General features: G+C 47.9%; 1 long non-coding RNA gene across 1 annotated transcript; it reads left to right on the top strand.

The window, feature by feature from the left end:
* The first annotated feature begins 19,418 nt into the window (after positions 1 to 19,418).
* Positions 19,419 to 22,998, top strand: LOC126510870 (uncharacterized). Its single transcript, XR_007594537.1, has 3 exons — positions 19,419 to 19,587; positions 20,859 to 20,942; positions 21,239 to 22,998. It is a non-coding gene; the product is annotated as an uncharacterized lncRNA (long non-coding RNA).
* Positions 22,999 to 27,116: the final 4,118 nt, after the last annotated feature.

Below are 27,116 nucleotides of genomic sequence, written 5' to 3'. Positions count from 1 at the left end.
TGACACAGAAGGGACCTTGCCTATGCCGTTGCCCTCACCATATGTGGTATCTTGCTTGATTCAGGTCTGGTGTGTACCCGAAGTGCAGTAGAACCCCAGGGGAGGAGAGTTGGCCAGACAGCAAGTACGCAAGTGGCCACGCATGGATGGCAGTGTCGCTTCAGAGAAAGGGCCAAGTCTAGGCTTTGGGCTTTTATGTCTGGATCTCAGGATGGACATAAGGATGAATAAAAGCAGTTAGGGCATAAAAACTAGAGAAGATTTCAGAAAGTAACACTTTAATATAGCCAGTAATGAAACCAGCAGGCTTGAACGAGAGGATCAAGCCATGACTCAAGGCTGGGGAGCTCACATATAGAAGAGAGGTTAGTCAGACAGTTGAGAAAGAGAGGACAGAGAAAGAAGGTGAAGACAAGACACATCTCTCTTGAGTGTGTTCCTGCTAGGCTCTGCCTACTCTCCGGCACCTCCCAAAATTGCCCTCAGATTACGAATTCACCAGCATATCTTTCCGTCCATGAAGGCAGCCTCACATAGATGCTGGGAGCTGATCCCCTCCTCTTTAAGAGTGGCAGGTGCTTTGACCACGGAGCCATCTCTCCAGCCCCTGTTGATGGACTTCTGATTAGTTCCCACCCTTTACTCTCCAAACATGATGGACCAGCATCAAATAGGTTCCCACACACAGCGTTCCCATTCCAAAAGGCCAGTGCTGTGGTTATGTTACCTGTTGCCCCTTTCCCCAACCCCAGGTAACAGCTCAGAGCTCTCAGTACCAGCCCGGTCACCTGCTAGTTCTTCATTCATTGTTGCAAAATGTCACCCCCAAATATCTGTGAAGTTGCCAGTGCCAAAGACCCCTCTAGGAAGGTGGGAATCCCAGAATCCTCAAAGGCAGCTTGGGATGAGCCTGTCTTTTCATTTCATCCAAGGACCGTGTGTTGGAGGCTTTTACCAGGTAGCTCTGAGTTCAGACTGGTCTGGTGAGAGTATCTCAAACCATCCTAAGATAAGATGTGCATGAGAAGGGTGTATGGGGTGGGTAGGCGTGTGCCATGGGAACTTCCACATGCCACGGGGGTGAGGAAAAGGGTCCGCAGAGTTTGGGGATGAAATAAAGAGGCCTTAGGGCTTCCAGGAGATCATCTAACCCCCTCAAACATTATGCTCACATTCAAAACCTCAGTCGGACCGCAGCTGCCCAAGACGACTTATTTATAGCTCAAACTATAAATACGCCTCCTTCACACCCTACCCTCGCCCCATGGAACTTTAAGGCAAGCATCCCGGAAGGATGACCAGGTGCCAGCTGACACTGTTTCCACAACAGATGACTTGCAGCTGCCTGTCATCTGTGGCTCTCCAGGCTGATGGCACAGACACTGATGGCATAGGACGCAGCTGGGCAGGCCCGCTGGAATGCCAATGTCCTGTCACCTTATCCCGCTCACACACAGCCCAACAGTAGCGCAGCCTGGGGAGGCCACTCTGTCCGTCCCTGAGAACACAAAGGACATCCCAGGATCAGACACCAGTGGCCCATGGAGAGCGCAAGGACAGCCCTGCATCCCCGGCAGCCTCACCCCTTCTGCACCCACAAAGTCTCTGAAAACAGAGATTTGTGGGAGCCTCAGACTCCCACTCTGCCACAGACGCGAACAGGCTCCACCCTTCAAACAGGCATCTCTAATGGTTAATGGGTTTAACAAAAGCCAGCTTCTAATGTTATAAACCAGCAGTTCTCAACATGTGGATCACAAACCCCTCAGATGTCACATGTCACACATCAGATAGTTACACTGCAATTCATAACAATAATAGAAAATTACAGTTATGAAGTAGCAGTGAATTAATTTTATGGTGGGGGGGGTCACCACAACATGAGCAACTGTATTAAAGGGTCACAACATCAAGAGGGTTGAGAAGCACTGCTCTAGACAATTAACTGCTACTAGTCACCAAGTCCATTTGTCTCATTGACCCATGTACGAAAGGTGATGTTTATTTGTTTGGAGGAACAGGGTTTTATAACCTGAAATTTTTCCTTTTTTCTTCTGTTTAAAAACTGTACCAAAATATTCTATTATCATGTTAATAAGTAAACAGGAATGTTATACATTAAAGTATGGCTTCTATATTTGTTGTTTCTTTGTTTTATTTTGCACATTGTGCAATTCTGGATGTCTTGGAATTCCTTATATAGAACAAGCTGGTCTTGAACTCACAGAAAACTGCCTGATTCTGCCTCCCAAATGCTGGGGTTAAAGGCATGTGCCACCACACTTGACTGGTTTTAATTTTAAAAGAGAGCAAATATGCATTATTTAAAATCTAATTAAACAAATCATCAAACAATAAAACAGAAAATAGACCCTACCACTTAGAAAATTTGGAGAGCAAATTTTAGGTCAACACTGTCATGATCCTATGAACTCCAAGACAATGCTATCGTTTTACATTGTTAGGGTCAGCACTAGTTCCCATTGCTGGGGAAGATATCTTAAAAAATAATTTAAAGAAGAAAGGGTTTATTTCAGTTTGAAGGCTACAGTCTCTCATCACAGTGGGGAAGGCATGGGGGCTGGTTCTTCCTTTCCTCCTAAACCTACGTCCCTCACAGATCTTTTTGTACCAGCCTAAGGGGACTCAGTTGTTTTTGACAAGAAAGGGACAGAGTGATGATGTGGGAGTGTCATATATCAATCTGTTGATTTCATTGGTTAAGCAATAAAGAAACTCCTTGGCCCTGATAGGTAAAACATAGGTGGGAGGAGTAAACAGAATAGGATGCTGGGAGGAAGAGGAAGTGAGGTCAGACTCTGCTCTGCTCCTGGAGAGACCCGACAGCTCTGCTCTCTAGAGCAGAGACGCCAGGCTCTGCTCTCCCAGGCAGCTCCGACTTAGGATGGACAGAGGCTAGAATCTTCCCAGTAAGTGCACCTTGGGGTGCTTACAAACAATTATTAGAAATGGGCTAGTCCAGGTGCGAGAGTTAGCCAAGAAGAGGCTAGACAGAAATGGACCAAGCAGTATTTAAATGAATACAGTTTGTGTGTTGTTATTTCGGGCATAAGCTAGCCAGGAGGCCGGGGTGCTGGGGACGCAGCCCTGCCGCTCTCATTTCAACAGAGTGAAGCATCCCTGCCTGCAGAACATGATCAAACAGTGGTAGCTCCCTGCCAAACGCCATCACGTCTACAGTTCAAGAAAGAGAGGCGTTTTTACACCTGTGCCTATGCTGTTTACATGAGCCACCTTCAGGCCCTTGACCTGTGAGTGGATAGACACGCACATACACACCATGAAATATTGTGTAGACACAATCCATCATGGCCAGACAAGAGACGGAGGCAAGGGCAGCTGCGTCATGATGGCGGCGAGCCAGAAAACAGAGTACCAGAGATAGGGGCGGGACTAAAACTTTCAAAGACGGCCTTGGTGACCAACCAGACCCTATCTCCTACAGGGGCTCTTCATAATAGTGCCACCAGCTCGGGGACAAGTATTTAATACATGGGCCTGTATCAGACAGTTCAGATCCTATAGCCAGAACAGAGAGCTAGCTAAAGTCGGGTTGCGTCTGAAGGAGCCTGGAGAAATCGGGTGTGAGGGGATCCTCATTTCTTCAAGTTTAACAGACTTGAAGTCCCATCTGGACTCTATGGGAATCGTAGGGGTTTCAGCTGGTGCCATCTCCCTGTCAGAGTATTGACGTGGGTAGACCAGCCAAGCTGAGAGTTGGTGTATTGATCTCAGGAGCTGCCGAATTTCTGCCTTTAAGCACCTTGCCAAGAGCTCGGCTGACCAACTTACGAGCCACATTGGCCACAGCCACTGAGAGCAAGTGTCACTTCTCTGGGTGTTTGTTTGTTCTGCTGATGTTATCTGATGCGCACATTTCTGATTCCATATCAGGGGCCTTTTCCACATTTATTTTTGTTTCTTTGTTTGTTTGTTTTGGGGAAAGGGTCTTCTTAGCCCACATTGGCCTTGAATTTACTATGTCCAAGGCTGGCCTTGTTTCTTTGTTTGTTTTGGGGAAAGGATCTCCTTAGCCACATTGGCCTTGAATTTACTTTGTCCACACTGGCCTTAAACTTGTGATCCTCCTGTTTCTACCTCCCTAGTGCTGGGACTACAGGTGTGTGTCATCACTCCTGGTTGCTAAGTATTGGTAATTGAACCCAGGGCTTTGTGCTTGCTAAGAAAGCATCTATGAGCTACCTCCCCAGCCCCCATATTTAGGATTCTTTATCTGCATTTGGCTTCTTTGATTTGGCAAATCACCCAATCCTAGCTTTTTGGACTTAAACGATCTTAGCACAACCTACAAACTTCATTCCAGGACCTCTTGGTAAAAACTAGTCCTCCAGTTCAACACCAGTCATTAAAAAGTAGAGGGAAATCCCTTCCATCTGAGCTGCTTGGAACACCCTTTCACCTATGTAGTTTGAGAGGCGGTCTGGGTGTCGCGACGTGAAAATGCCGTGACATGGGGAACAGGGAGAATGCCGCGCTTTCTGACCCATCATACAGAATCGTGGCTGTCAGATCCGGGGGCCTGAAGAACTGAGGAAGCCCGGGATCTCTGCTGGAAATGCTGCACAGCCTCCATGAGGGTATCACTTCCTGCCTTTTCCAGATGCTTCTCAGCAAAGAGGGTCCTTCCCCATCTAGTCCCCGCAGCTACCTCTAACCCTGTGGTGTCTCCATCTACTTCATACTGGACACAGCTATATTTCAGAGACTTGGGAAACAGATCCAGCAACCTGTCTGCTCCCTTTGGGTGGTTGCACTCAGCAGGTGTCATGGTCGCTTAGTAAACTTGGCTTCTAAGTCCCAAACTGAGACCATGGCTATAGCCTAGCCTGCGTGAGAAAGAGTAAAAATCCAACACAGAACTGGGTGTTCTGCTAAGGGTTTCTAAAAGACATTCAATAGGCCTTCCTGAGTTCTCCTTAAAGGTACCCATCCAAAGAGCCTACACCTTTTCATATATATATATGAATATGGTAGACACATGAAACCCAGGGACTTCTACTAACGACATGCAGACTCTGCTCTAAACACTTGACAAACATGAGCTCTGATTGCCTAGCAACTCCAGCCACATCTGGTCATATGTATGAGGCAGACACTGGCCATATCTGTATTTTATGCAGGACTCTGAGCCACAGAGAGGCAAAGTAATTTTCCCAGCTAAAAGCAGGAGAAGAGCCGGAATCATACCAAGGAAGCTTATCCCTACCCACCATGCAGGGTCTCATCATTTACATTAGACTCTAATGCAAAACGCTGGGCACCCACAGGAGCTTGGCAGGTGGTCACAAGCCTGGATACAGGTGACTCCTCTGTTTTTCCAGGGAAGCAAGAAAGCAAATGGACACTCCAGACACTGCATGGCGGAGAGAGCTGTGCTAACCCTCCCCAGGATGCCCCCTTTCCCTGCCTCCCCAGGCACAGCCAAGGAGTCAGTTCACCTCTCCTTAGCTTCCCATATCCCCAGGGCACCCCAGACATCTGCTCCACCAGCTGTGGGTTCGAGCCCAACCTCTGCACTTGGCTTCGGATTGCCTCAATGTCCCGCCCTCCCGTACCCCCTGCTTTCTGTCTCCAGTGTTTCTGCTGGTGTTTTCACTGCAGATGGGGTCTCATCAGACCTTCTTAGGGCAGGGGGCTGACATTTAACTTGCTGAGAGTTGACACGGGCTCCATTAAAAAGGACAACAAGCCAAGGGATCTTTAAGAGCCAGAGGTGACTAGTGGGCTAGTTAGGCACAAAAGTTCCTTTGTCGTTCTCGCCAAGGTGAACACAAGCACCTCCAACTGATGGGCTAGCGGCCAATTAAGTTAAATATCTGCTTGAAAAGCCGAACACTTCAAACACTCGCCAGCTGCAACAGGATGGGACTGGGAGCTTTGATTAAATGGGCGCAGCAGATGAAATATTTACGGAGCTCAGCAGAAATAAATGCATGGATTTTCTTTTCTTTTTTTTCTTTCTTTCTTTTTTTCTTTAGAGGAAATGCACATACGGCTGTTTGAAACTTACCCACCCAGGGAATGCTCACTGCCTCTGAGCTGGAGAGGGCCTGAGCACTGAAAGCAGGGAAGAGAGCTTTGTAAGGGAAAAGGAAAGTAGCCCCTGCCCGCGTGCCCAGCTGCATCTCCAATGGAGCAGAGGGAACTAACGCCACGAGCGAGGTCCCAGGACGAGTGCCGATAAGCACGGGACGATGAGCTGTCTTTTTAATGTATTTACACTCCAAATATTACACAGGACATGCTCACATTAAAACTGTGTCTTTTTATCTGAAATTCAGATATAACTAGGCATGGTGTGGTTTTAATTGCTAAACACAATGACCTTAATTCATTAGGATAAAAGATAAGAAACCCCCATGATTCCAAGAGTGGAGAAGTGGCCAGCAGAAGAGACTCCTGAGGGCCAAGGCTGGCGCTCAGTTGGGGGAGTGCTTGCCCAGCTCCCTGAGCTGGTAGGTTTGATCCCCCAGCACTGTGTCTAGGCACACAGCAATAATCAGCACTCAGGAGGTGGGAGCAGAAAGATCAAGGGTTCGAGATCATACGCAGCTACATAGAGTCTGGGATATTAGCCTGGGATCTGAGTCCGGGTCACAAAAAACAGAATGCTCTCCTGCGGTGGTTCAGATAAGAAGGAGAGTTGGATGGAAATTCAAGCCTGTGGTTTTTAACTGCAGAGGGTGGTGCAGAACTGGCCAGGAGGCTTATCAATGAAGGCATAAAGCACAGGGTTCTCAGCTGCTGGCTGTGTGCTACAGGCAGAGTAGCCATTGTTGGTATGGAGAAGGCCCATGGGGAACAAATGACACACAGTGGGCTCTCTGGATTCTTCTCTGCTAACAGAAGAGAGCCAGCAGGTCATAGCGGTCACCACTCATGCAGACCTACTATGTGTCAAGCACTTGACAACCAAGTCACCAAAGCCTCACAAGAGCCCTTGGCAACAGGCATGATGAATGTCTTCTCATAGGTACAGAAACAGAAGGTCGGCAGTTAACCAGGTTACCTAAGAAGATTCTCACACCTGCTAGAAGCTGAGCTGGGTCCACATCCAGTGCCCTTTTCAGGGCCCCATTCTATCCCTGTCATTTGATTCTAGGCAGGTAGGATCTTGCCAGAACTGCAGGTGATCCCTTTTGCCACAGGACTGGCCTCTGCTTAAGCCTCCCTCCTTTTGTGGTAAAGCAGTGGCTGTGATTACAGGGAGAGTTTTCTCTTCTTGTAGGCGCACATCTGTGGTCATGATGAAGTCAGTAGAAAAGGTTTCCTATTTCAGAAACACTTTGTCAGCCCCGGGATATCTCGTTTTGCATAAAACAACAGATCACTGTGAAGGGTTTTTTTTTTTTTTTTAAATAATACATAATCCCGTTAGAAAACAGGACAAGGAGATGAGGTGAGCCCTGTGGATGCTTTAGGAGGTGTCTGCCGTCCTCCATCTCAGCATCAGCAGTGTTTTTCTTAACTGAACTAGAAAGGCCCTATTGTTCTTTTCCCTTTGGGGTCTGACTGGTGAGGACAGAAAATAAAACAGAGGTGGGAAGGCTACCAGGCTGGTGCAAGAAGCTCCCGTAGAGGCAGCACTTAGAAAGGGCTAAGGTCTGGCTGTGTCCCCAAATCCATACGTTAAAAACCTAATCCCTAAATCCAGGGCTGGTAGAGTACTGGTCTCCCTGCAAGATGCTCGTGAATCCCTCCCCAGGGCTACCAAGGAAACAAGCAAGCAAGCAAACAAAAATCAACCCCACAGCAAAAACACCAAAACATCTCACTTAATCCCCAAATTCATGTTTTAAGACTACTCCTTGATTAAAAAAAAAAAAAAGGAATAAAAAAACCCAACAACTCTAGAGTGGTGGTTCTCAACCTGGGTCTCGACCCCTTTGAGGGTCAAATGGTTCCTGTCCTTTCAAAGGAGTCACATACCAGATAATCTGTGTATCCGGTTACATTATGATTCATAACTAGCAAAATTACAGTTATGAAGTAGCAACAAAAATATGTTTATGGTTGGGGCAATCACCACAACATAAGGAACTATATATTAAGGGGTTGAAGATTTAGGAAGGTTGAGAACCACTGCTCTAGGGGCTGGAGAGATAGTTCAGTGGTTAAGAGCACTGGCTGCTCCTGGAGAGGACCCAGGTTCAATTTCCAGCACCCACATGGTGACTTAAACTGTCTATAACTCCAGTCCCAGGGGACCCCTGGGGGGCTCTTTGGGAGGTGATCAGGGTTAGATTTGATCATGAGGCTGGGGTCCCATGATTACAATAATGACAAGGGGGAGAACTCTGAGTTGATACCTTGTTTGTTCCACCATGTGACAACTTTTGTCACAGCTCAGAAGGAGGGCTCTTGTCAGGAGACGTCAGCACCCATGCTTGGACTTCCTGTCCTCCAGAATTAGGAGCCCAACTTCTGTTCCTCATAAATTACCTGGGTCGTGCAAGTCAATGAGAGCATCATAATTGACTGAGGATAGACGTCATCTCTTTTTAGAGTGGCCACAGGGATCCTAGCTGGAACTCCAGAAATGAAGTCCCCTCTTTGAAGGGAGCCACAATATGGGGGAAATATCACCCAAAGTTACTTTTCACAGAACTGAAGGCAATGGGGAGACTTAGCTAAGTACTCAAGGACAAGTGTCATGTAATTGTGGCTGCTGTCACAATACTTTGTTTTGAGACAGGATCTCACTGCACAGCCCTGTCTGGCATGGAGCTTACTATGTAGACCAGGCTGGCCTTGAACTCACAGAGATCCACCTGCCTCTGCCTCCTGCCTGCCCCAATAGGGCCTGTAATGGGTGTTAATCTGGCATGGCAGTGCACTTCTGTAATCCCAGCACTCAGCCAGGGGGATCAAAAGTTTGAGGCCAGCCTGGGCTTCCTGTGAGGTCCTGGCTAGTCTGGACTACAGAGTAAGATCCTGGCAAAGAAAAAAAAAAAGATTTTCACATATAAATCTAAACTAAGCATCAAAAAGAAAGACAGCCATCACTCACTTTCCCTACCTACAAGGTGTAAAATACCTCCATGAGGAGAGCTAAGCATGCATTTTTCAGTTCCTCCATTCCTAGCAGAACTTGACTTCCAATATTTTTAATGAATAAAAAAAGTACTTAGAAGCTGGATGGCTCAGCAGCTAAGAGCACTGACTGCTCTTGCGGAGGACCCAGGTTCAATTCCCAGCACCCACACGGCAGCTCACAGGTCCAGGGGATCTGATGTCCTCTTCTGACTTCCATGGGTACCACACGTGAACGTGGTACATGCACAAACTTAGAGGCAAGTCCTTTTTGTATCTATAAAATAAAAATAAATCCTCATAAGAGACACCCTATTATTGGGGCAATCCTACCTAGACCCTTTAACCACTCCCATTGTTTGTGATAAAATACACAAAATATAACATGTGCCATCTTAACCAGTTTTACAGTGCAGGGTAGAAGTCTTAAATCCACGGATCACACATGGTCCTCAGCAGCCAGTGCCAGCTGTAGTTGTAGAGAACACAAAGGGGCATGTTCTTCCCCTGCCTCTGACAATGCCAACCCCTTGGGGAGACTGGGCTGCTCCCGTGGCTCCATTGCCCACTGGGGGTACTCTATCTCTTTAGTCCATCTCATTCTGCTCTGTCTGTAACTGGCACGCTCCTTCAGGGAAGCTATCCCAGCCCTCACACCGAGGAAGTCCCATTGGCTGGTCCCACACCCATTCTTCCCAAAGGCTTCTCTTCTTTGACACAGCTTGTTCTCCGGTCCCGGCAGAACCGGCAGACTTCCTGGGATCCCTTCCCCTGGCGTAGGTTGGGCGGTGCTGGCTCTGGACCCTGGGATCTGCCGGCGCTTGTTTTATTCCCCAGTTTGTGTGTGAGTGTCAGCTGCAGAGCTGTTTCCAGGAGTGTGGCCCCCAGAGGCTTGTTTGTACAGGGCTCTTACCTAAGCCGAGTTGGTTACAAGCCCAGAGGCCTCTAGAGCCCTCCCAGACCTCCCCAGAGAGGCTGTAATTAGGGAGGGAGGACAATTGCTGGAGTAGTTTGCTAGCTTCCAACAAACAAGTCTCCTGTCTCACCACTAAGCCTCTCCCTTGCTGATGGTTGGCATCTCAAACCTGAGGTCTCTGATGGGGTGAATTTCTCCGGTTTTTGTGTGGAAGGCCATGGTCTAGAGTACCCCATTAGAGTGGTCTCAGGCCACACCCAAAGATATACTATGAAGCCTGGGTCTACCAGAACCTTCTTTGTCTTATCCTGGTTTGTGAAGAAAGCCGAGCCTCCTTCATGTCTGCACTTGTTTTACAGGAAGTCTGGAGCCTTAACTATGTGACCCAAGGCTGGTTTGGGGGGCTGGAAGGGGTTCTCATTATATAGCTCAGGTTGACCTGGAATTTGCAATCCTCCTGTCTCAGCCTCCCAAGTTCTGGGATAGCAGGTCTGCACCTCCATGACAGCTCTTGCATAATCTGATACACATACCTCATGTTGCCAGACAACAGTTTAGCACAGAGTGTTCTCTGGGGTGGAGGCAGGCATGAGTAATAATGCTCATAAATGAAATTCAATACGTGACATTAAAATGTTCTCTGTAAAAGTGGTGGTAGCTGCGGTGACAGGGGTTAGGATGGTCCGGATGACAGTAATCACAGGGTGTTAATAATGGTTGTGATGAGGGTGTGATGTCAGAGATGGTGGGATGCAGGTGGTAGCAGGAAACAAAGACGGTGATGAAGAGGAAAGAAGAGGGGCTGGGAAGGGAGGGGCATGTCGTCATGAGTGCAGCCTGGTTGGTAGCGCTAATCAACTTGAAAGATCCCCAACAGCCTCTCCTCCCACTGACTCCCCATGAACAGACCTTAGCCTCATTGGAAACCCCATGGTTTCTGTAGATAATGCTGGGGCCTAGAATGAGGAAATTCAGGGACTTCTCACAGAGCTTCCTGATAGCACACCTGTACTGGTTTGTGCCTGCCATTTCTAGCTCGCTTGGCATTCTTAACATAACAGGAGGAGAAAAATCCAAACCAAAACAACAACAAATACCAACACAAAGAGCATTACTACAGATCCTTGTTGTACCAGAACCTGCTTGAGGAGAAAAGTGGGGGAGAGATCAAGTTTCAAGCTTCTATTTCTGGGTAACCTGGACTCCTTGAGCTGGCTTTTCCTCATCTCCGAGATGGGAATACTACCTTGACTTGAGCAGCCAGGGCAGGTCAGAGAGACAGGGCCTGGCACGCCACCATTTTGAAGGAATGCCAGCTTCGTTGCAACGTGTACCACACCCAACACAAGGTCCTTGCGAGACCATGCTGCCTGGAGCAGTTTTGAATATTCATATCTCCAGTGCTCACTTCTTGCCCTGAGTGATCTTCATGAGCCCCAGGACTGCTTACTAAGTGCACAGTTTTGCAGGCTGGAGAGGTGGCCCAGTGGTTAGGGGAGCATCCTGTTACTGCAAAGGACAGGGCCTGATTCCCAATACCCACATAAGGAGCTCACAACTGCCTGAAACTCCAGCTCCAGGGGAGCTGATTCCCCTACACACACACCCCACCCACACATGTGTGCACACACACACGAATAGAAAAAAATTAAAGACTCTCATGGGGAAGTGGAGAAATGGTTCAAGGTTGAAGAACACTTGACTTTGGTTCCCAGCACTCATGTCAGGAGGCTAACAGCCACCTGTAATTCCAGTTCCCCAAGATCCAGTACCCTCTTCTGGTCTCCATAGGTACACCCCACCCTGACATACACACACACACTCACAATCCATAATAAAAATAGAAAATCTTTTTCAAAAGGAGCATTTTTATTTCTAGCACTTAGGAAACCAAAGGTTTAGGCATAAAAACAACTGTAGAAAGGAAGAGTAGGAGAGAGAGGGGAAAGGAAGGGAGGGGAGGGAGGGACAGAGAGAGAGAAATTCAATTGTTTGCTTTCCTACGAAGTGAATGTATATTTCGGTGGACTTCACTGTGCAAAATGATTCTATATATATTCTTTTTCAGACTGTCAGAATGCTTTGTTTAATATCTGGTCCCAGTTCTTTGCTTATACCAATCCATCACCCCTATGGATGCTGTCTGGGACCAGAATAAAAAAAAAACATCGAGATTCCACTACTTGAATTTGGTCCTCTCTAATAATATTTATAGACCATAGTCATGGCTTCATGTGATCATTTGTATGCGCAGTTCATGTTTCTTTATAAGCAGGCCCTCTTTAAATCACCTGTTTACTCTACTGAAATCCTTCCAATTGGGTTTAGCCTTAAGATGAAGACATGTTCCTAAGCAGCTTGTGACCAGAGAGAATCCAAAAGAGGCACAGGGATGTGTCTTTGAGCAATTCCCACTCTCAGATTTTAGATTTCAGAGGCATGGCAGCACAGGACAGCTGGCGTGGGAAAGCACGAAGTGGGGGGGTTTCTCTTTCCTTGGCTTCCGTCACTGTCAGGCTCACCCTACTGAGGTGGAGACAGGCAGCCTTGTAACGGGGCCTTCCGTGAAGTGTGCACCAAAGCTAGCTGAGGGCGTGCACCAGAGCAGAACTGCCTTTCCCAGGCAGAAGGCTGTCCTGTTCCCCAGTTCCTCAGGCTTCCCGGGCTGGGTCGGCAGAGGAGCAAATGTTCTGAAGGGCCACTTGCTCTCCCACCCTTACGTGCTTAGACATTTAATAGTTTCACGCCTCATTCGATTACTGTTCTTACTCTTTTGTAGGATGAGAAGCCAGTTCATGATGATGAACACAATTCCATACGTTTCTGGGTATTTGTGGTTTGTGATGTTATTCTCTCTCTCTCTCTCTCTCTCTCTCTCTCCATTCCTCTCTCGCTCTCTCTCTCTTTTGGTAAGCATACCATATCTTACCATTAGCATTGAAGAGAGGCCCAGAGAGCATAAATCACTTGGCCAGAGATTTATAAAAAGGTAAAGAGATACCTTCTCGGTGTTTTTCTGAGACCTCGCTCAGGATCTGTTTCTTATCAGGATTCCCCCAGCTCTCACTGTTATGCTACTCCAGCCTCATTCCAGGCTCTGAACATTGCAGATCAATAACTAAAGCACTCACTTTATTAAGGGCTGGGGTAAGAACTCACTTGGTCAAAAAAGCATGAGGACTGAGTTTGAGTCCTCAGAACCCACATAAAAAGCTGAGCATGGTGGCATGTGACTATAAACACAGATCTGGGGAGCTGAGAAGTGGATGGATCCCTGGGCCTTGTTAGCCACCCAGCCTAGACCTGCTTGATGAATGTTAGGCCAATGACCGAAATAGTTCTAAAAAAGAAGGAGGAGGGGGGGAGGAGGAGGAGGAGGAGGAGGAGAAGGAGGAGAAGAAGAAGAAGAAGAAGAAGAAGAAGAAGAAGAAGAAGAAGAAGAAGAAGAAGAAGAAGAAGAAGAAGAAGAAGAAGAAGAATCAGTCTACAGCAACTGAGGAAGGATACCCAAAGTTGCAAAGTTGTCTTCTTAAGTACTTGTACTGCACACACACACACACACACACACACACACACACACTCCTACATAAGGGGAGGGCATTTTCCTCATTCTAGTATCAGTTAAGTGTTTGGAAAGAGTAGGAAACATTCATCTAGGGTATTTAAACCTACCCTACAATTATGGCATTGTTTCTGCCATAGTTGACTAATACAGCTCTTCATTTCTCAGTTTTATTTGTGTCTTTGCTACTTTGTTATTGCTGGAACAAAACACTATGACCAAAGAAACTATTTAAACAAGAGTTGAATTGGGCTGATCATCCCCGAGGGTCCTAGCCTATGATGGTGGAGGGAAGGAACTGATGCTCACACCCTGATCCCAAAGCAGGAGGCAGAGAGAGCTAACTGGTAATGCTCTGGGCTTTAGAAACCTCCAAGCCTGCCTGCCCCCAGTGTCACGCCTCTTCCAATGAGGCCACACCTCCTAACCATTCTCTACCAATCCACCAGCTGGGGACTTAGTATTCAAACATAAGAATCTATGAGGGCCTTATTCATTCAAACCCCTGTATTTTGCAATGCTAAATATCACGATTTCATGTTATAAAGTATAATGATTAATCAATCTCAAGGGTTCATCCTGCAGGTAAGGACTTTCCATAGGGACTTGACAGGCAAGAAAGAGAGTGGTCACTACTTAGGTGAAGCCTAGGCCATGAATGTAGCTCTCCCAATCAATTGGGGTTTTAGAGGACTTATTGATGACTCTGTGGGTAAAGGCACTTGCTGTCAAGAGTGACAACTGAGATTTGAGCCCTAGATCCACATGGCAGAAGGAAAGAGTTGGCTCCTGCAACTGGTGACCACCACGTGTACATCATGGTGCCCTCATGCCCTGTCAAGAAACATAGAAACACAAGGACCTTTTTGCTATGCATTTGCTTATTGCATTTCCTTTGGCTATATCTCCAGTAGGAATTGCTGGGTCATTTGTATTTATTGTTTTCTAGAAGCCTCCATACTGGTCTCCAGAGATGGTTATATTGATTTGCATTCCCTTCAGCCATGTATAAGCACCCTCTTTTCTGCCTTCTTGCCTGATTCGTTATGTACTGCCAGTGTGATAATTATTCGGACAGGGGCGAGATGCTGGCTCACTGTGGCTTTGGTTTGTTGAAATCCTGGCATTTGCAACAAGGAGGATAGGGCAGCACCAGAGGACACTGTGCTAAGTGAAACAAGGCAGAAGGCTAGATGCTACTGTTCTCATCGGTGCACGGAAGCTGTAAAGGTACATCGGGAAGGAAGAGCATAAAATGTGATTATAAAAGGCCAAGCAGGAGGAGGGGGGGGATGGAGAGGGGTGTTGGGTAGTGGGTACCAGAATGCAGGCCAATTGAAAGAATTTGTTCTTGGGTTCTATAGCAAGATAGGTAAGTGTAACTGGCAACTCAGGATACACTTTAAAACATGGAGAAAGGTGTTCAAGGTTTCCAAGCACAAAGCAGCGGCTAATGTTCAAGAAGACGGAGACGCTGATCACCCAAAACCGCTCCTTTCCTGCTGCGCGCATCCAATTATCATGCCGAGTATAATTTGATATTTGTCAATTAAAAACAGAATGTTCACATCTTCACTGGCCTTGGTTCTATCTAAAGCTCACGGATAGATAATATGAGAGGAAAATAAAAGGAAGCCATCTAGATTCTAAGTGACTTGCAGGTCCCTGGCCTTGCTGCTTCCACCTCCACTGATTTATTATGCATTCCTTGAATCAATATTTCATTGAGCACTTACCATGAACCACTTGGTGCTGAGCCCTGGGGCACAACAGTGGACAAGACAGACTCATTCCGACATCACGAAGCTTATAGTCCTGTGGGGGTACAAACAGGACCCTGGAGATTACAAGCAAGTGATCGATGCTGTAGGAGGAAAGGCAGGCTTCTAGACACACACTCCCCATGGGCATCTAGCCAGCCAGGACTAAGACGCCCTTGCCAGGAAGCTCTACTTGAATCTAAGGCCCATTGTTTTTGCATGGACTGTGAATCTATTCATAGAGCCTGTAGGGCGGTGCCGAGAGCATGGCCCTATTAGCCCTTGGCACACGGAGGGCATTAGGAAGCCATTGCTAAACATGTGCACTTGCCTCTGCATGAAACATCTTCCCTCCTTCCTCAGATGAATTTAGCACCCATGTGTCACTCCAGCTTTCGCTGTATTGATGGCCCACTAGAGACTCTATGTGAGTGCATTGCCATACTCACCCTAACATCCTATGCACGCTTTTGCTCAAATATGTCCCTCGTCGGGTTTGGAGCACTTCCAGTTCAGGGCCTGTTTAAATGACCTGTTTTCTTTGCACCGAGCTGATATCAGTGATATCATAAGAGCAGGATAAATGTTTACTAATTGCACACATGAGTGAATGCCCAACCTTCGATACCTGACTGACAAGAAGGTGGACAGCGGAATATATATATTTACTCATATATATATAAATAAAACCCTTTGCAAATGACTAGGTCCAAGCCAACCAGCCCCCCTTTCCCAGCACATTCATCCCCGTGGGGTATGCATTGTGTGAACACTGTATAAAGACAATGCACACATGTTGTCTAGACATTATCCTCCTGTACAAAGAAAAAGTCCCAGAGTTATTAATGGCATCATTTCCATCCCTAATAGGGAGGGAGGCATTTGGGGATGGACTTTATAGGAAAATTCCTGTTTAAAAGCTGTTCTGGTGGCTGGAGAGATGACTCAGCAGCCAAGAGCTCCCATGAATCTTGCAGAAGACCAGGGTTCAATTTCCAGCAACTGTGTGAGGTGTGTCACAAACACCTGTAACTGTGTGAGGTGTGTCACAAACACCTGTAACTGTGTGAGGTGTGTCACAAACACCTGTAACTGTGTGAGGTGTGTCACAAACACCTGTAACTCTAGCTCCAAGAGTTCCAACACCCTCTTCTGGACTCCAAGAACACCTGTACTCACGCATACAAACACCCTCACACAGACACACAAATACACATAATTAAAAATAGTAAAAATAAATCTTAAAAAAAAAAACAGGGTAAGTTAACACAGTAACACATTGGGGTAATTTGGGATTCAGAAGCAGGTGGATCTCTGTGAGTTCAAGGCCAGCCTAATCTACACAGAGTTTCTGACCTACCAGAGCTACTTAGTAAGACCCAGTCTCAAATAAACAAAAGAAAAACCCAAAAACAAAGCCTTTCAATTGCTAAGCGAGCACCCAACAGGGCTAGGGTGAGGCTAAGGTGAGGGTAGTCTAGCCAAAGAAACGGGAATCAGATGTTGACTTTATGTACACTTTGGTTCTTTTCTTTTTTCTAAGGACTGGTGTTTTGCCTGCATGTAAGCCTGAGCACCACGTGCATGCCCCGGCGCTGGCTGAGGTCAGAGAGGGTGTCAGTTCCCCTGGATGGGAGTTACAGAGGTTTTGAGTTGCCACATGGGTGCTGGAAATTGAACCCAGGTCCTCTGCAAGAGCAGCTCACACCTTTAAGCACTGCTGAGCCACTGTCTCCAGCCCTCAGGTCTTGTTTGTTTGTTTATATTATTTACATTTTTTTACATTGCATGATTTTTTTTTTTAACACACATGGTCCCTCCAGATGATTTATTTGACAACTGGAGGAAGAAGGCAGGAGAGATCTGTAGAAGATTAAAATGTTTCCCACAGGACAACAGTCAGGCGGCCTGTCCTTTCCTGCCCAGGTTACAGGACTTCAGGGCAGGCATTGAAAAGTTTCTCCCACTATAGAGCAGGCTTGTCCAGAAAGATCTTCAATCTTTTTACTCCACAATGATGCAGAAGTGCGCCCCACTCAGGAGAAGCCATTCTTGAATTCCTGATCCTTGGTCTCTTGCAGGGTGGTTGATTGGATGGATGGCCCCACCGCATTCCACAGAATTGACCAGAGGTAACACAGCAGAGTTACCAGCGACTCTCGAGACTACAAGTGAGATCTAAGCCAGAATCAGGAAGGGTAGGTGTGGTGAGGTGTGGGTGATTATTGTCAACATACTATGTGGTTTTTCTGTTTGTTTGCTTTTGTGGAGTGGAGTACAACCCTATCAGGTGAGACCTATTTAAATTGCCTTAAAATACAATTATTTATTTAGATTACTAAATTCCCTGTACTCCCTACTCCCAGTCCTGGTAGCTCTGTACACACATTACAGGAGACACTCAGCCCGCCCCCCCTATAGGGAGAGTTCTCTGTATCAGCAGTCACTTGGTCTCAGATGCCCAGCTGAAGGAGTATCTGCTTGCTGGGTCTCTTCCTTTCTCAGCTTGGCTGTCCTTTCCCTTCAGCGGTTGAGCTGTCTGCACTCTACTCTCCCTGGGGTTTTTATGCTGGTGCAAACCTCACCTCACCGGAGGGGGTTTGCGATCTCAGTCGTCTGGGCTGTTTCACCCTCCTGGCCCCTCCGCCCATGACAAGCCTGTTTTATCGTTGGAGAAACTCTTCAGTACCTGGGCAGGAAAGGACATGCCACCTGACTGTTGTCCTGTGGAAAACAGATTTAAGCTTCTACAGATCTCTCCTGCCTTCTTCCTCCAAGTGCCGGCCTCACAGACAGGCTACAGAACCAGAACACGGGAGGTTTGCCTGGATCACATCCACCCGCCTGCTTTTATGTCCAAACTAATCCACGACCTTTTTTTGTTTTGATTTGGTTTGGGTTTTGCCTTAAGGCATATACATACATTTATTTACTCTTATGTCTACGTGTGTGAGCCGATGCACGCGGAGGAGCGTGCCAAGTCCAGAAGAGAGTGTTCGGTCCCCTGGGATTGGAATCACAGGCAGTTGGAATTCCAGTCACAGGATTGGGATCACAGTGAGCTGCCGTGTGGGTGCTGGCAACAAAATTGGGTTTTCCGCAAGAGCAGGAGACACTCCTACCCTCCCGGCCCTCTCTCTCACCCCCTCAAGAAACTGGGTTTCATTGTGTGGCTCAAACCGGCCTCACATTCTGGCCTCAGCGTCCTGAGGTGTCGGGACTACCAGCTGTGCCACCGTTGCCAGTCACAATTACATAATTTCCACAGTGTCCACATACAACAGGGAGAGAAAAAAAATAACGCCCTGGTGAAGTGTGGCATTAATCAAACCAATTGTGGGCAAAAGTGAGGTTAGATCTGGGCTTTGACCCTGCAGTCTGTGTCCATGCTCTTACGTCCACTCTACCCACCGCTGCAAAGTAACTGGACGTGGGTCAACATTAACGCTTTAAAATACAGAATTGTAGGCTTTAGGAAATCAAGATAAGATCTCAAGGACCCAGCAACAACTCATTGCCACTCCCTGCTCCTATCTGTATTCACTCCAAAGCTTTTCTCCCTCTTATCTGACAAAGGCTTTCAGAAATCCCCATTCGTGCTGGTACCGCTAATACTGAACCCTACCAACCGAACCGTACAGACACACTCCCTCAGGCGACCTGCTGATGGCTCCAGGGGCCTGTAATCCCAGTACCAGAGAGGCTGAGGCAGGAGGATGGCAAATCCAAGGACTGTTTAGGCTACAAAGTGAGTTCAAGGCCACCAGACACACACACACACACACACACACACACACACACACACACACACCTGGCTGGTAGCGCTCCTACTCTCTGAGCTTGTGGAGGGCAAAGTCCTGCAGAGAGACCATTGTTTCCTTTGCTGATAGCATGAGATCAGCCAGCCATAGGACATGGCAGGTCTCCAAGACCAAGCAACCGGGGCAAGTGAACACTAGGCAGTATCGGGATCCGGTAAGCTGTAGGAGGCATTTGTAATACAACAACAGAAGTCCTGCCTTTTCTGGGAAAGGCCTAGAGTACTAGACGCTTGAGTGCCCTATGGGTTTGAGGCCCCAGTAAGTGTCTGTGGACGGGTGCCAGGAGCAAGCAATCAATGCAGCCACAAAGCACTCAATCCATATCGAGCTCTCTGCCGAGAACGCCTGGACTCGCCCGATGACGGCAACCTGGGAGGCCCTAGGGACAACCAGCCGCAGCGCTGCCCAGGAGGCCATATGGACTCTACACCTGGCTCTTAAACATGGATACAGGTGCCCACACATCGTTTCAGGGACTCATCACCACACACTAGCGGTATAGGGGTTGCTGTGCTCCTGTATTTCAGACAGAAAGCGAGACGGGGGAAGGGAAGATCAGACATCTGCTAAGGACTGGGTGAACTCAAAACCGTTTTATCTGCTTCCAAAGCACGTCTTTCTTAAAATTTTATTTATTTAATACTGTTTGTTTGTTTGTTTGTTTGTTTGTTTAAGACAAGGTTTCTCTGTGTAGCTGTGGCTGTCCTGGAACTCATCCTGTAGACCAGACTGGCCTTGAACTAAGAGATGTGTCTACCTCTGCTTTCCAAGTGCTGGGATTAAAGTCGTGCGTCACCACCGCCCTGTTCAAAGTATTTAACTGCCTCTCTGTACTGACATCAGAGCATTCGGGCACCACTTACACCAGGTGACCTTAGTTAGAAGGCCCTGCCTGGAGCCAGTCATTCAAGATTCAGCAATATTAAGTATGCCAGTTTTTTTGCTAGGCCCTGGGGCTTGACTGATAAACGAGCCATGGAACATGCCCTACTGGAAGTTGGGAAAAAATGTGGGTGCATGCCAGGACTTACTTATCACTTTCAGTTGGGTACATTGTGCCCCACACCAAGGTTCCTGGCCAATGGGACAACTGTATTCTAAAGCACAGCCTATAATCCACTGAGCCATGTGCTTGGAGAGTTGTATCCCACAGAAGTGAACTTAAATACTTCCCCAGAAGTGGTTTATATTGTATTTAGTAATGCCCACATCCTCTGATTGTGTATGGCAGTCACACTCTGAAAGTAGCCCCTGAAAATAGCCTGCAGCGTCCAGGGAACATAAGTCTATACTAAGAAGATTCTGGAAGTCAACCTCAAGTGCAAAATGAGTCTGGTCTATGGCTTTGGTTACACCCCCTTTCGGGGACTCCTAGTCAGTTAATCATAGTTTAAAAGCTATGCTCCCCAACAGAGTGCCTGGAAAACTGAAACTAGTGAGTCCCGAAGGTAGAGCTCCATCTCAGCAGGGATCTTGGCCCTGAGCACAAGTCTTATGCCCACGACCTCTGAACCCCAGAAGACCTGAAAGGAACACTCTGTAGAAGGTGCGGGGGACAAGGAAAAAGAAGCCAAGGCCACCGATTAGATATGGCGCTGTCATTCACAGGAAGAGTCTGAGGGACCTCCTTAGTAGAGGAACAAGTTCTCTGTGCTCCCACAGCCCTCGTGGGAGAGGTCCTGTTTGTAAATCTCACCAAAGCCCTAACCGTTCCCTCGTGACAGATGAGGACACTGAGCACCAGTGAAACCAAATAATTAGACCTGGGTCACGTGGCTAAGAAGAAGCTGCCCTCGACAGTATCAAAGGTAAGTCATTTGCAACTCAAAAACACGTGATCATCTGGTAGCCTGGCTTATGAGTCCTCTGCCTTAAGATAAAGGAAGTGAGTAAGGACAGGAAGGCAGGAATGGAGAAAGTGGTGCAGAGAAGGAAGAAGACAAAGTGTGTGTTGGGGGGGGGGGGAGGAGCGGAATCTCAGAGGTGACAGAGAAATACAGCTCTGCCCCAGAATAAACAGAGCTCAGCCGCTAAAGTCAGAGCAGGACAGGATCCTGTGCTGCAGCCTGCCAAGGAAACACAGGGCATCTCTTGGCATCTCCAGGATACCTCGGGCTGTTGCAGCAGCTCAGCTACAGCCGGATCTCCGGCCTCGGCCTCCCGATTTGCCGGCCTAATCACTTCCACCACGCTGCTTCGCAGGCCTTTGTCTCCCTGGCAACAGCAACACCATAAACAGCTGTGGCCAGCGGCCAGTTATTTAGCACACGCTACTCCGCAGCCATCGTCGTTTTGTGACTTCAAGGAAACACTGCCCTGGTCACGTGAGCTTAAGAGGAATGGAAAATTCCAGGTCAGTGAGCAACACACCCTCCAGGTATCCTTTCTTCAGCAGCCCTGCCTTCGGAGGCTCCCGGGCCCTTCAGTCCCACCACCTGTTAATATTTCACTCTGGGAAGACTTTCGGGAACAAAGAACACAGCAGTGGCCTTGAGGGGCCAAAGGTAGGCAGTCCAGGGTGCAGCCCATAAACGGGAAAAGCGCAAATGTGCTTTGAAGGAAAATGCAGCAGCTTGGCCTCCTGGGAACAACGGGGATGCTATTCATAGACAAGCCTGTGATTTGCATCTGTCTGACATTTGAATTAGGCTCACCTAACTGCCTTCCCCGCAGATGTGAGTCACGCTCCTCCTTCATAAGTGAGGAGTGGCTTGTGGGGGGCAAAGGAGAATGCTTATCTGGGCATGCTGACAGAAACGTACGGGATCAGAAATGCCACATGCAAGAAGGTCTCCTTCCTCATGGCAAGGAGAGCCTATGATCCAGAGAACTCACCTGTGAGTCACTGCAGCTGGTCCCCCTTCAGGTGCCTCGCTGGGTTCTTCTTAGTGCTCCTCCCAGTCCAGGTTTTTGACAAGCGTGGGAGATGATTCGCAGCCCTCCCCCTTAGTGGCATGGGCTCTCTTTCCACCCCTCTACTCCAGTATTTCACGTTTTCTGCATACATATGTGTCTGCTGAGCTCATATGGTGAACACTGAGGGGCTGAGGTCATAGGTGAGGAAAGCTGGTAGGATCACCCCCTAAATCCTGGCTATTCGTGATCAACCCTCCACCCACACTCCTGGCACCTGGAAAGTCAGAGGTTCTAGTGTGGTTTTGAGCTGGCGGCAGGTAAGAATCTGGGCCCACTGTAGTCAAAGGGGCCAGGTCAGTGTTTCTCAACCTTCCCAGTGCTGTGACCCTTTAATACAGTTCCTCTGTTATGGTGATCTTTGACTACACAATTACTTTTGTTGCTCCTTCATAACTGTAATTTTGCTACTGTTACAAATCATGATGTGAATGTCTTATATATAGGATATCTGATATATGATCCCCGAGAAAGGGTCGTTTGACAAGCCCCCACCCCGGAGTCGTGACCCACATGTTGAGATCAGGTCAGGAATTTCGGCCTATCAAATTCCCATCTTTCCAGGATCCCTGGAAGGAGTAGTCCCAGTGCCTGACTGGGAACCTAGCTCCACTCCCGAGAATCCCGATGGTTCAGGTTCATCTTGGGTCCAGAAAAAGAACTCTAGCTCTGTACCCAAAAGGAAGTGACCTCGGGAGTATGTGAGACCTGAGCATCAGCGTAGGCGAGGTTGGTCTCCCGTGGGGTCACTCCGCGCCCCCTGAACTGCCTGCCTCACCAACCGTGAGCCCAGAGAGCATGAGGACTGTCAGTGTACCATGATGCTGGGGCCACGGCCATGTACATCTCTACACGCCTTGGCTGTGCTTTGGTGTTTCTCATCGAGGAAACACCGTTGATGGACTGTAGTCTCAGATGGAAATACGCCACGCCTGTATCTCCATGTGCGGGTGCACATATCTCCATGTGCGGGTGCACAGCCAACGTGTGAGAAAGGAGGCCATGTCTCTCTGCCCTTGAACCTCTGCCTACGGCTGCTAGGTTGCTTCTCCAGGGCCAGAGCCCTGAAATCTCTGCATTTCTGAAGGACATTATGCTGCCGCGGATACAGACTAAGTGTGTCACTGAGGCTATTGATTTGAATTCTCTAATGAGAAAACCTTCAAAATGTGTCAACCCAATGCTACCATAGAAAGAGATGTGACCACTTAACGTATCTGAAATGGACATGAAGGGACACGCTATGACACACACTGTGATATATGAACTGAAAAACTTTCACCCTCAGGAAATATGTGTCCCATTTAGAAATGATATTTTTCATCAGGAAAGATGATTCAGGAGTGGAGACCGTGACACTGAAGTCCCCTTCCAAGTCTGGCAAATCACCATTCCGTTCAATGCTCACGGCTCCCAGCATGGGTGGCCATGTATAGAAAACCTACAGTCTTGAGATAGGCTCTAGTAAGTTGCCCGGACTGAAAATGAACTCACTCTGTAGCCCAGACAGGCCTTGAGCCCTCAATCCTCCTGCCTCAACCTCCTGAGTGATGGGCTCATAGGCCTGTGCCACCAGCTGCATCTCACCCACCATCCGCACAGCACATCCTTGGCAGCATCCTTCCACTTACACAGGGCTCTGCAGAACAGCAGGGATAAGTTCCCAGACCGTATGTTGAAGCCTTGGTCGTCATCTTGGGACACTATTGGGACTTGGTAGAACCTCTGGGAGGTAGAGCCTGGTGTTAGGAAATCAAATCACTGGGGTGTTTCAGCAGAGGGTGTGACCTTGGCCTCTTCCTGTTTCTCTCTGTTGCCTGGTCACCATCAGCTCCTTTACAGCACACTCTTACTATATTCTACCTCCTGACAGGCCCAAAGCCATGGGGACATGAATGGAACTTCCCATCCGCTCCACTTTCCATCTCTCCAGCATTCCACTTTCTTACAGAGCCACCTGAAGAGGCGGGCACTACTCTAGAAGCTCCCAAACTCTGTAGAACTGAAAAGTAAGCAGATAACCCCTCAGGTAGGGAAGACAGACATGGTAAGGAAAGGTTTTCCGGAGAAGACAGTGGGAAGATGGACAGACCCAGGAGGTCGATACAGTATCCCACGCCAGAGGGCAGTAAGGAAGGCTTCACTTGAGAGTGAAACCCCCGCCCCCTGCAGTTCTGCTGTTACTGTAGCAGGTGGCTTGGAACTTCAAGGGCAGGGTGACACCTTTGGCCAGGGCAGCTTCCATCTCAGTCAGCTGCTCCCGAGGACTTTTCTCGTTTGAAATAGCTGCCCAGATCCGTTTCCCTATCAGTTCCAGAGGCCAGAGATGAGAGAACAGGCTTTGTCCACGTGCAGGGCAGAAGGTGGAACCGGTAAGCTTGGCCCACACTCAGCTGGCAGCCTCTGGCCAGGAGCCAGGCCCAACCGCACCCCAACGTCCAACCAGGAGAATTTAGACAGACCCTACCTAGCTCTTTTCCCCACATGACTGAAATCCTTATCATCCTAAAAGTTGTAAAAACGCCAGAGTTTAACCTTATTGAAGTCACATTGTTCTGGTCTTGGCAACCCTAATGGGATTTTACCAGTTGGCCTCCACAGGAGTCCTTGACCAGTCCAGCGTCTGCCAGCATCCATGAAGGATGACCTCCAACGTCAGGGACTGCAGCCCACCCGCACTCTCAGCCTCCCGTGACCATCCAGCGCCCGGGTCACCGTGGCCTTTCATAAAGGCCTTCTTTCTGTCTTGTTACTCATGGAAACGGAGACAGTTCCAGGATCCTGGGCCCTGGGGAGGCCAAATGAGCGCTCACCAGCTGATGGTATTTTCTTCTGGATTAATGAAACACAGAGGAGCGTTCAGCTGCCGTTGCAGTGATTAACACGTCAGACTGGTGTCACAGAAGAAGCAAGCGGGAGAGTGAAGTTTAAAAAGAGGAGGAAGAGCAGAGAACCAAAGAAGGGAAGCGGGGGAGGAGTAGGAATAGGGAGGGCACCATTCCTTGGGCTGGCGCCACCAGGCTGAGCCCCAAGGGGAAGGTCGAGATCTCTCTGCCCCATACTGATGGGAAAGAGGTCTTGTTATTGAAGAGAAGACTCTAGGACACTTCTTAGCTTATTCTGCCACATCCTGGGGTATGAGGGATGCGGAGTACTTGAAGGGTTTTGCTTATTTGTTTGTTTTTTTGTTTTTTTTTTTTTCCCCAGAAAAAAAAAATACACAAGCGGAAGTTTTGCTTTCAGGGTTAAGAGGTTCACTCAAAGTCCCTAGCTCTCCAGATACAAGGATGAAGCTGCCTTCCAGCTGGCCATGCTTTGGCCATGGCACCTCTGTCTGCAACCCCTCTGCAATACTTGTCAGTGACAAGTTTGGGGAGGGGACATTGATATCTCTCCTGAACTCCGGGGGGGCCAAGTCTCTCTCTTCTCCCTATAGGCTACAGAGGGGGAGGTCCCCTCACCACTCCCGGCTATTCACAGACCCATATGAAGCACCGTCCTGGCTGTCTGTGAAGGCACAATGGAGTCATTAAGACCTCAACATTGGGGGCTGGAGAGATGGCTCAGTGGTTAAGAGCATTGATTGCTTTTCCAGAGGTCCTGAGTTCAAATCCCAGCAACCATAAATTGGCTCACAACCACTGTTAATTAGATCTGGTGCCAACCTCTGTCTGCAGGGACACATGCAGGCAGATCATTGTATACATATAAATAAATAAATCTTAAAAAAAAAAAGACCTCAACATTGACAGTCTGAGAGACTGACAAGTCCAGGAAGAACGACATTAGTGATGTAAACAAATCATCCAAACAGATTTCTCTTCCCTGCTAAATATTGTCAAGCTGTGTTAGCTTTCGCGTTCTGCAGCTAGGTCCATGTGAATGTCATTGTCTACTGAAATCGCCTGTCAGTCTCAACAGGGCCCTGGATTTCCTCTCCCTTCTGCTTTAAGCCTCTAATCATGGGCTAGGATGATCCAAACGACCTGAACCCCACATCCTAACCCAGGGACATATGCTTCTCTAATCAGACACTCCCTTAAACGATCAGTCATGGGAAATTGCACAGAGGTCAACGATCTCTAATTGATGTGATCAGCTGAGGAAGGGATTGGCCAATCCATGAGTTTTACTTCTGATGGTATTTTCTAAAAATTTCACCTTGAAATGATTTTAAATGCATGAAAGATGGCAAAAGAGTTGCAAGGATCATAATAACTAAAGGGTGAAAAATAATAATGTGACCACCAGTAGACGAATGGATGAAAAGGGCATGGCAGATTCCGACACTGGAATATTGCTCAGCCTTGTCCCACAACACGAAGACACTAAGGTAAGCGAAAAAAGCCAGGAGATGGAACAGACAAGATGGAAGAGGTGGAAAGTGAAATGAACAACTGTCAGGAGTTGCTGGGCGGTGGTAGTACTTGCCTTTAACCTCAGCACTCGGGAGGGAGAGGCAGGTGGATCTCTGTGAGTTTGAGGTTAGCCTGGTCTACAAGAGCTAGTTCCAGGACAGGCTCCAAAGCTACAGAGAAACCTTGTCTCAAAACACCAATAATAATAAAATAATAATAATAGAGTTACATGGAGAATTAGGACTTAATTATGAACTTTAATTTGGGGGTGGGGATTACAAGGTTCTGGAGAGGGTCGGTAGTGTTCATTTCAAAACAATCTGAAGATGGTTTATTATTGCCACTCGTGTTTGTTAGTCAGCTCCCCATTGCTGTGACACAAGGCCCAAGAGAGTCTGCTTATAAGGAAGGAAGGTCTGTTTTGGTTCACGGTTGTGGTGAGCTGAGGTAGTCCCAAGTGAATGTTCTAGGCACAGCCATGCCAAGAACACCAAAGCCTTAGACCAGTGAGAACTGGCAAGTCTTCCTCTGGTCCAAGAGCGAGTGAGCCATTGGCCAGTGTGTGTAAATCAGCAACTGCAGTTTCTTCCTTCCAAATGACTGCAGCTTCAGCCTGCTCCCCTCCCCTCCCCTCCAGAGACCTCCCACCAGGCTAGCTGACCCCTCTTCCTGTACTGCACGTGATGAAAACACTAAGGTCCTTGGTTGTTG

The sequence above is a fragment of the Alexandromys fortis genome, unplaced genomic scaffold (genome assembly GCF_014885135.2).
Source record: "Alexandromys fortis isolate MF-2015 unplaced genomic scaffold, M_Fortis_MF-2015_v1.1 scaffold_78, whole genome shotgun sequence".
Taxonomy (NCBI): Eukaryota; Metazoa; Chordata; class Mammalia; order Rodentia; family Cricetidae; genus Alexandromys; species Alexandromys fortis.
Note: the sequence above shows the minus strand (reverse complement) of the source record. Positions and strands in the feature narration are given on the sequence as shown.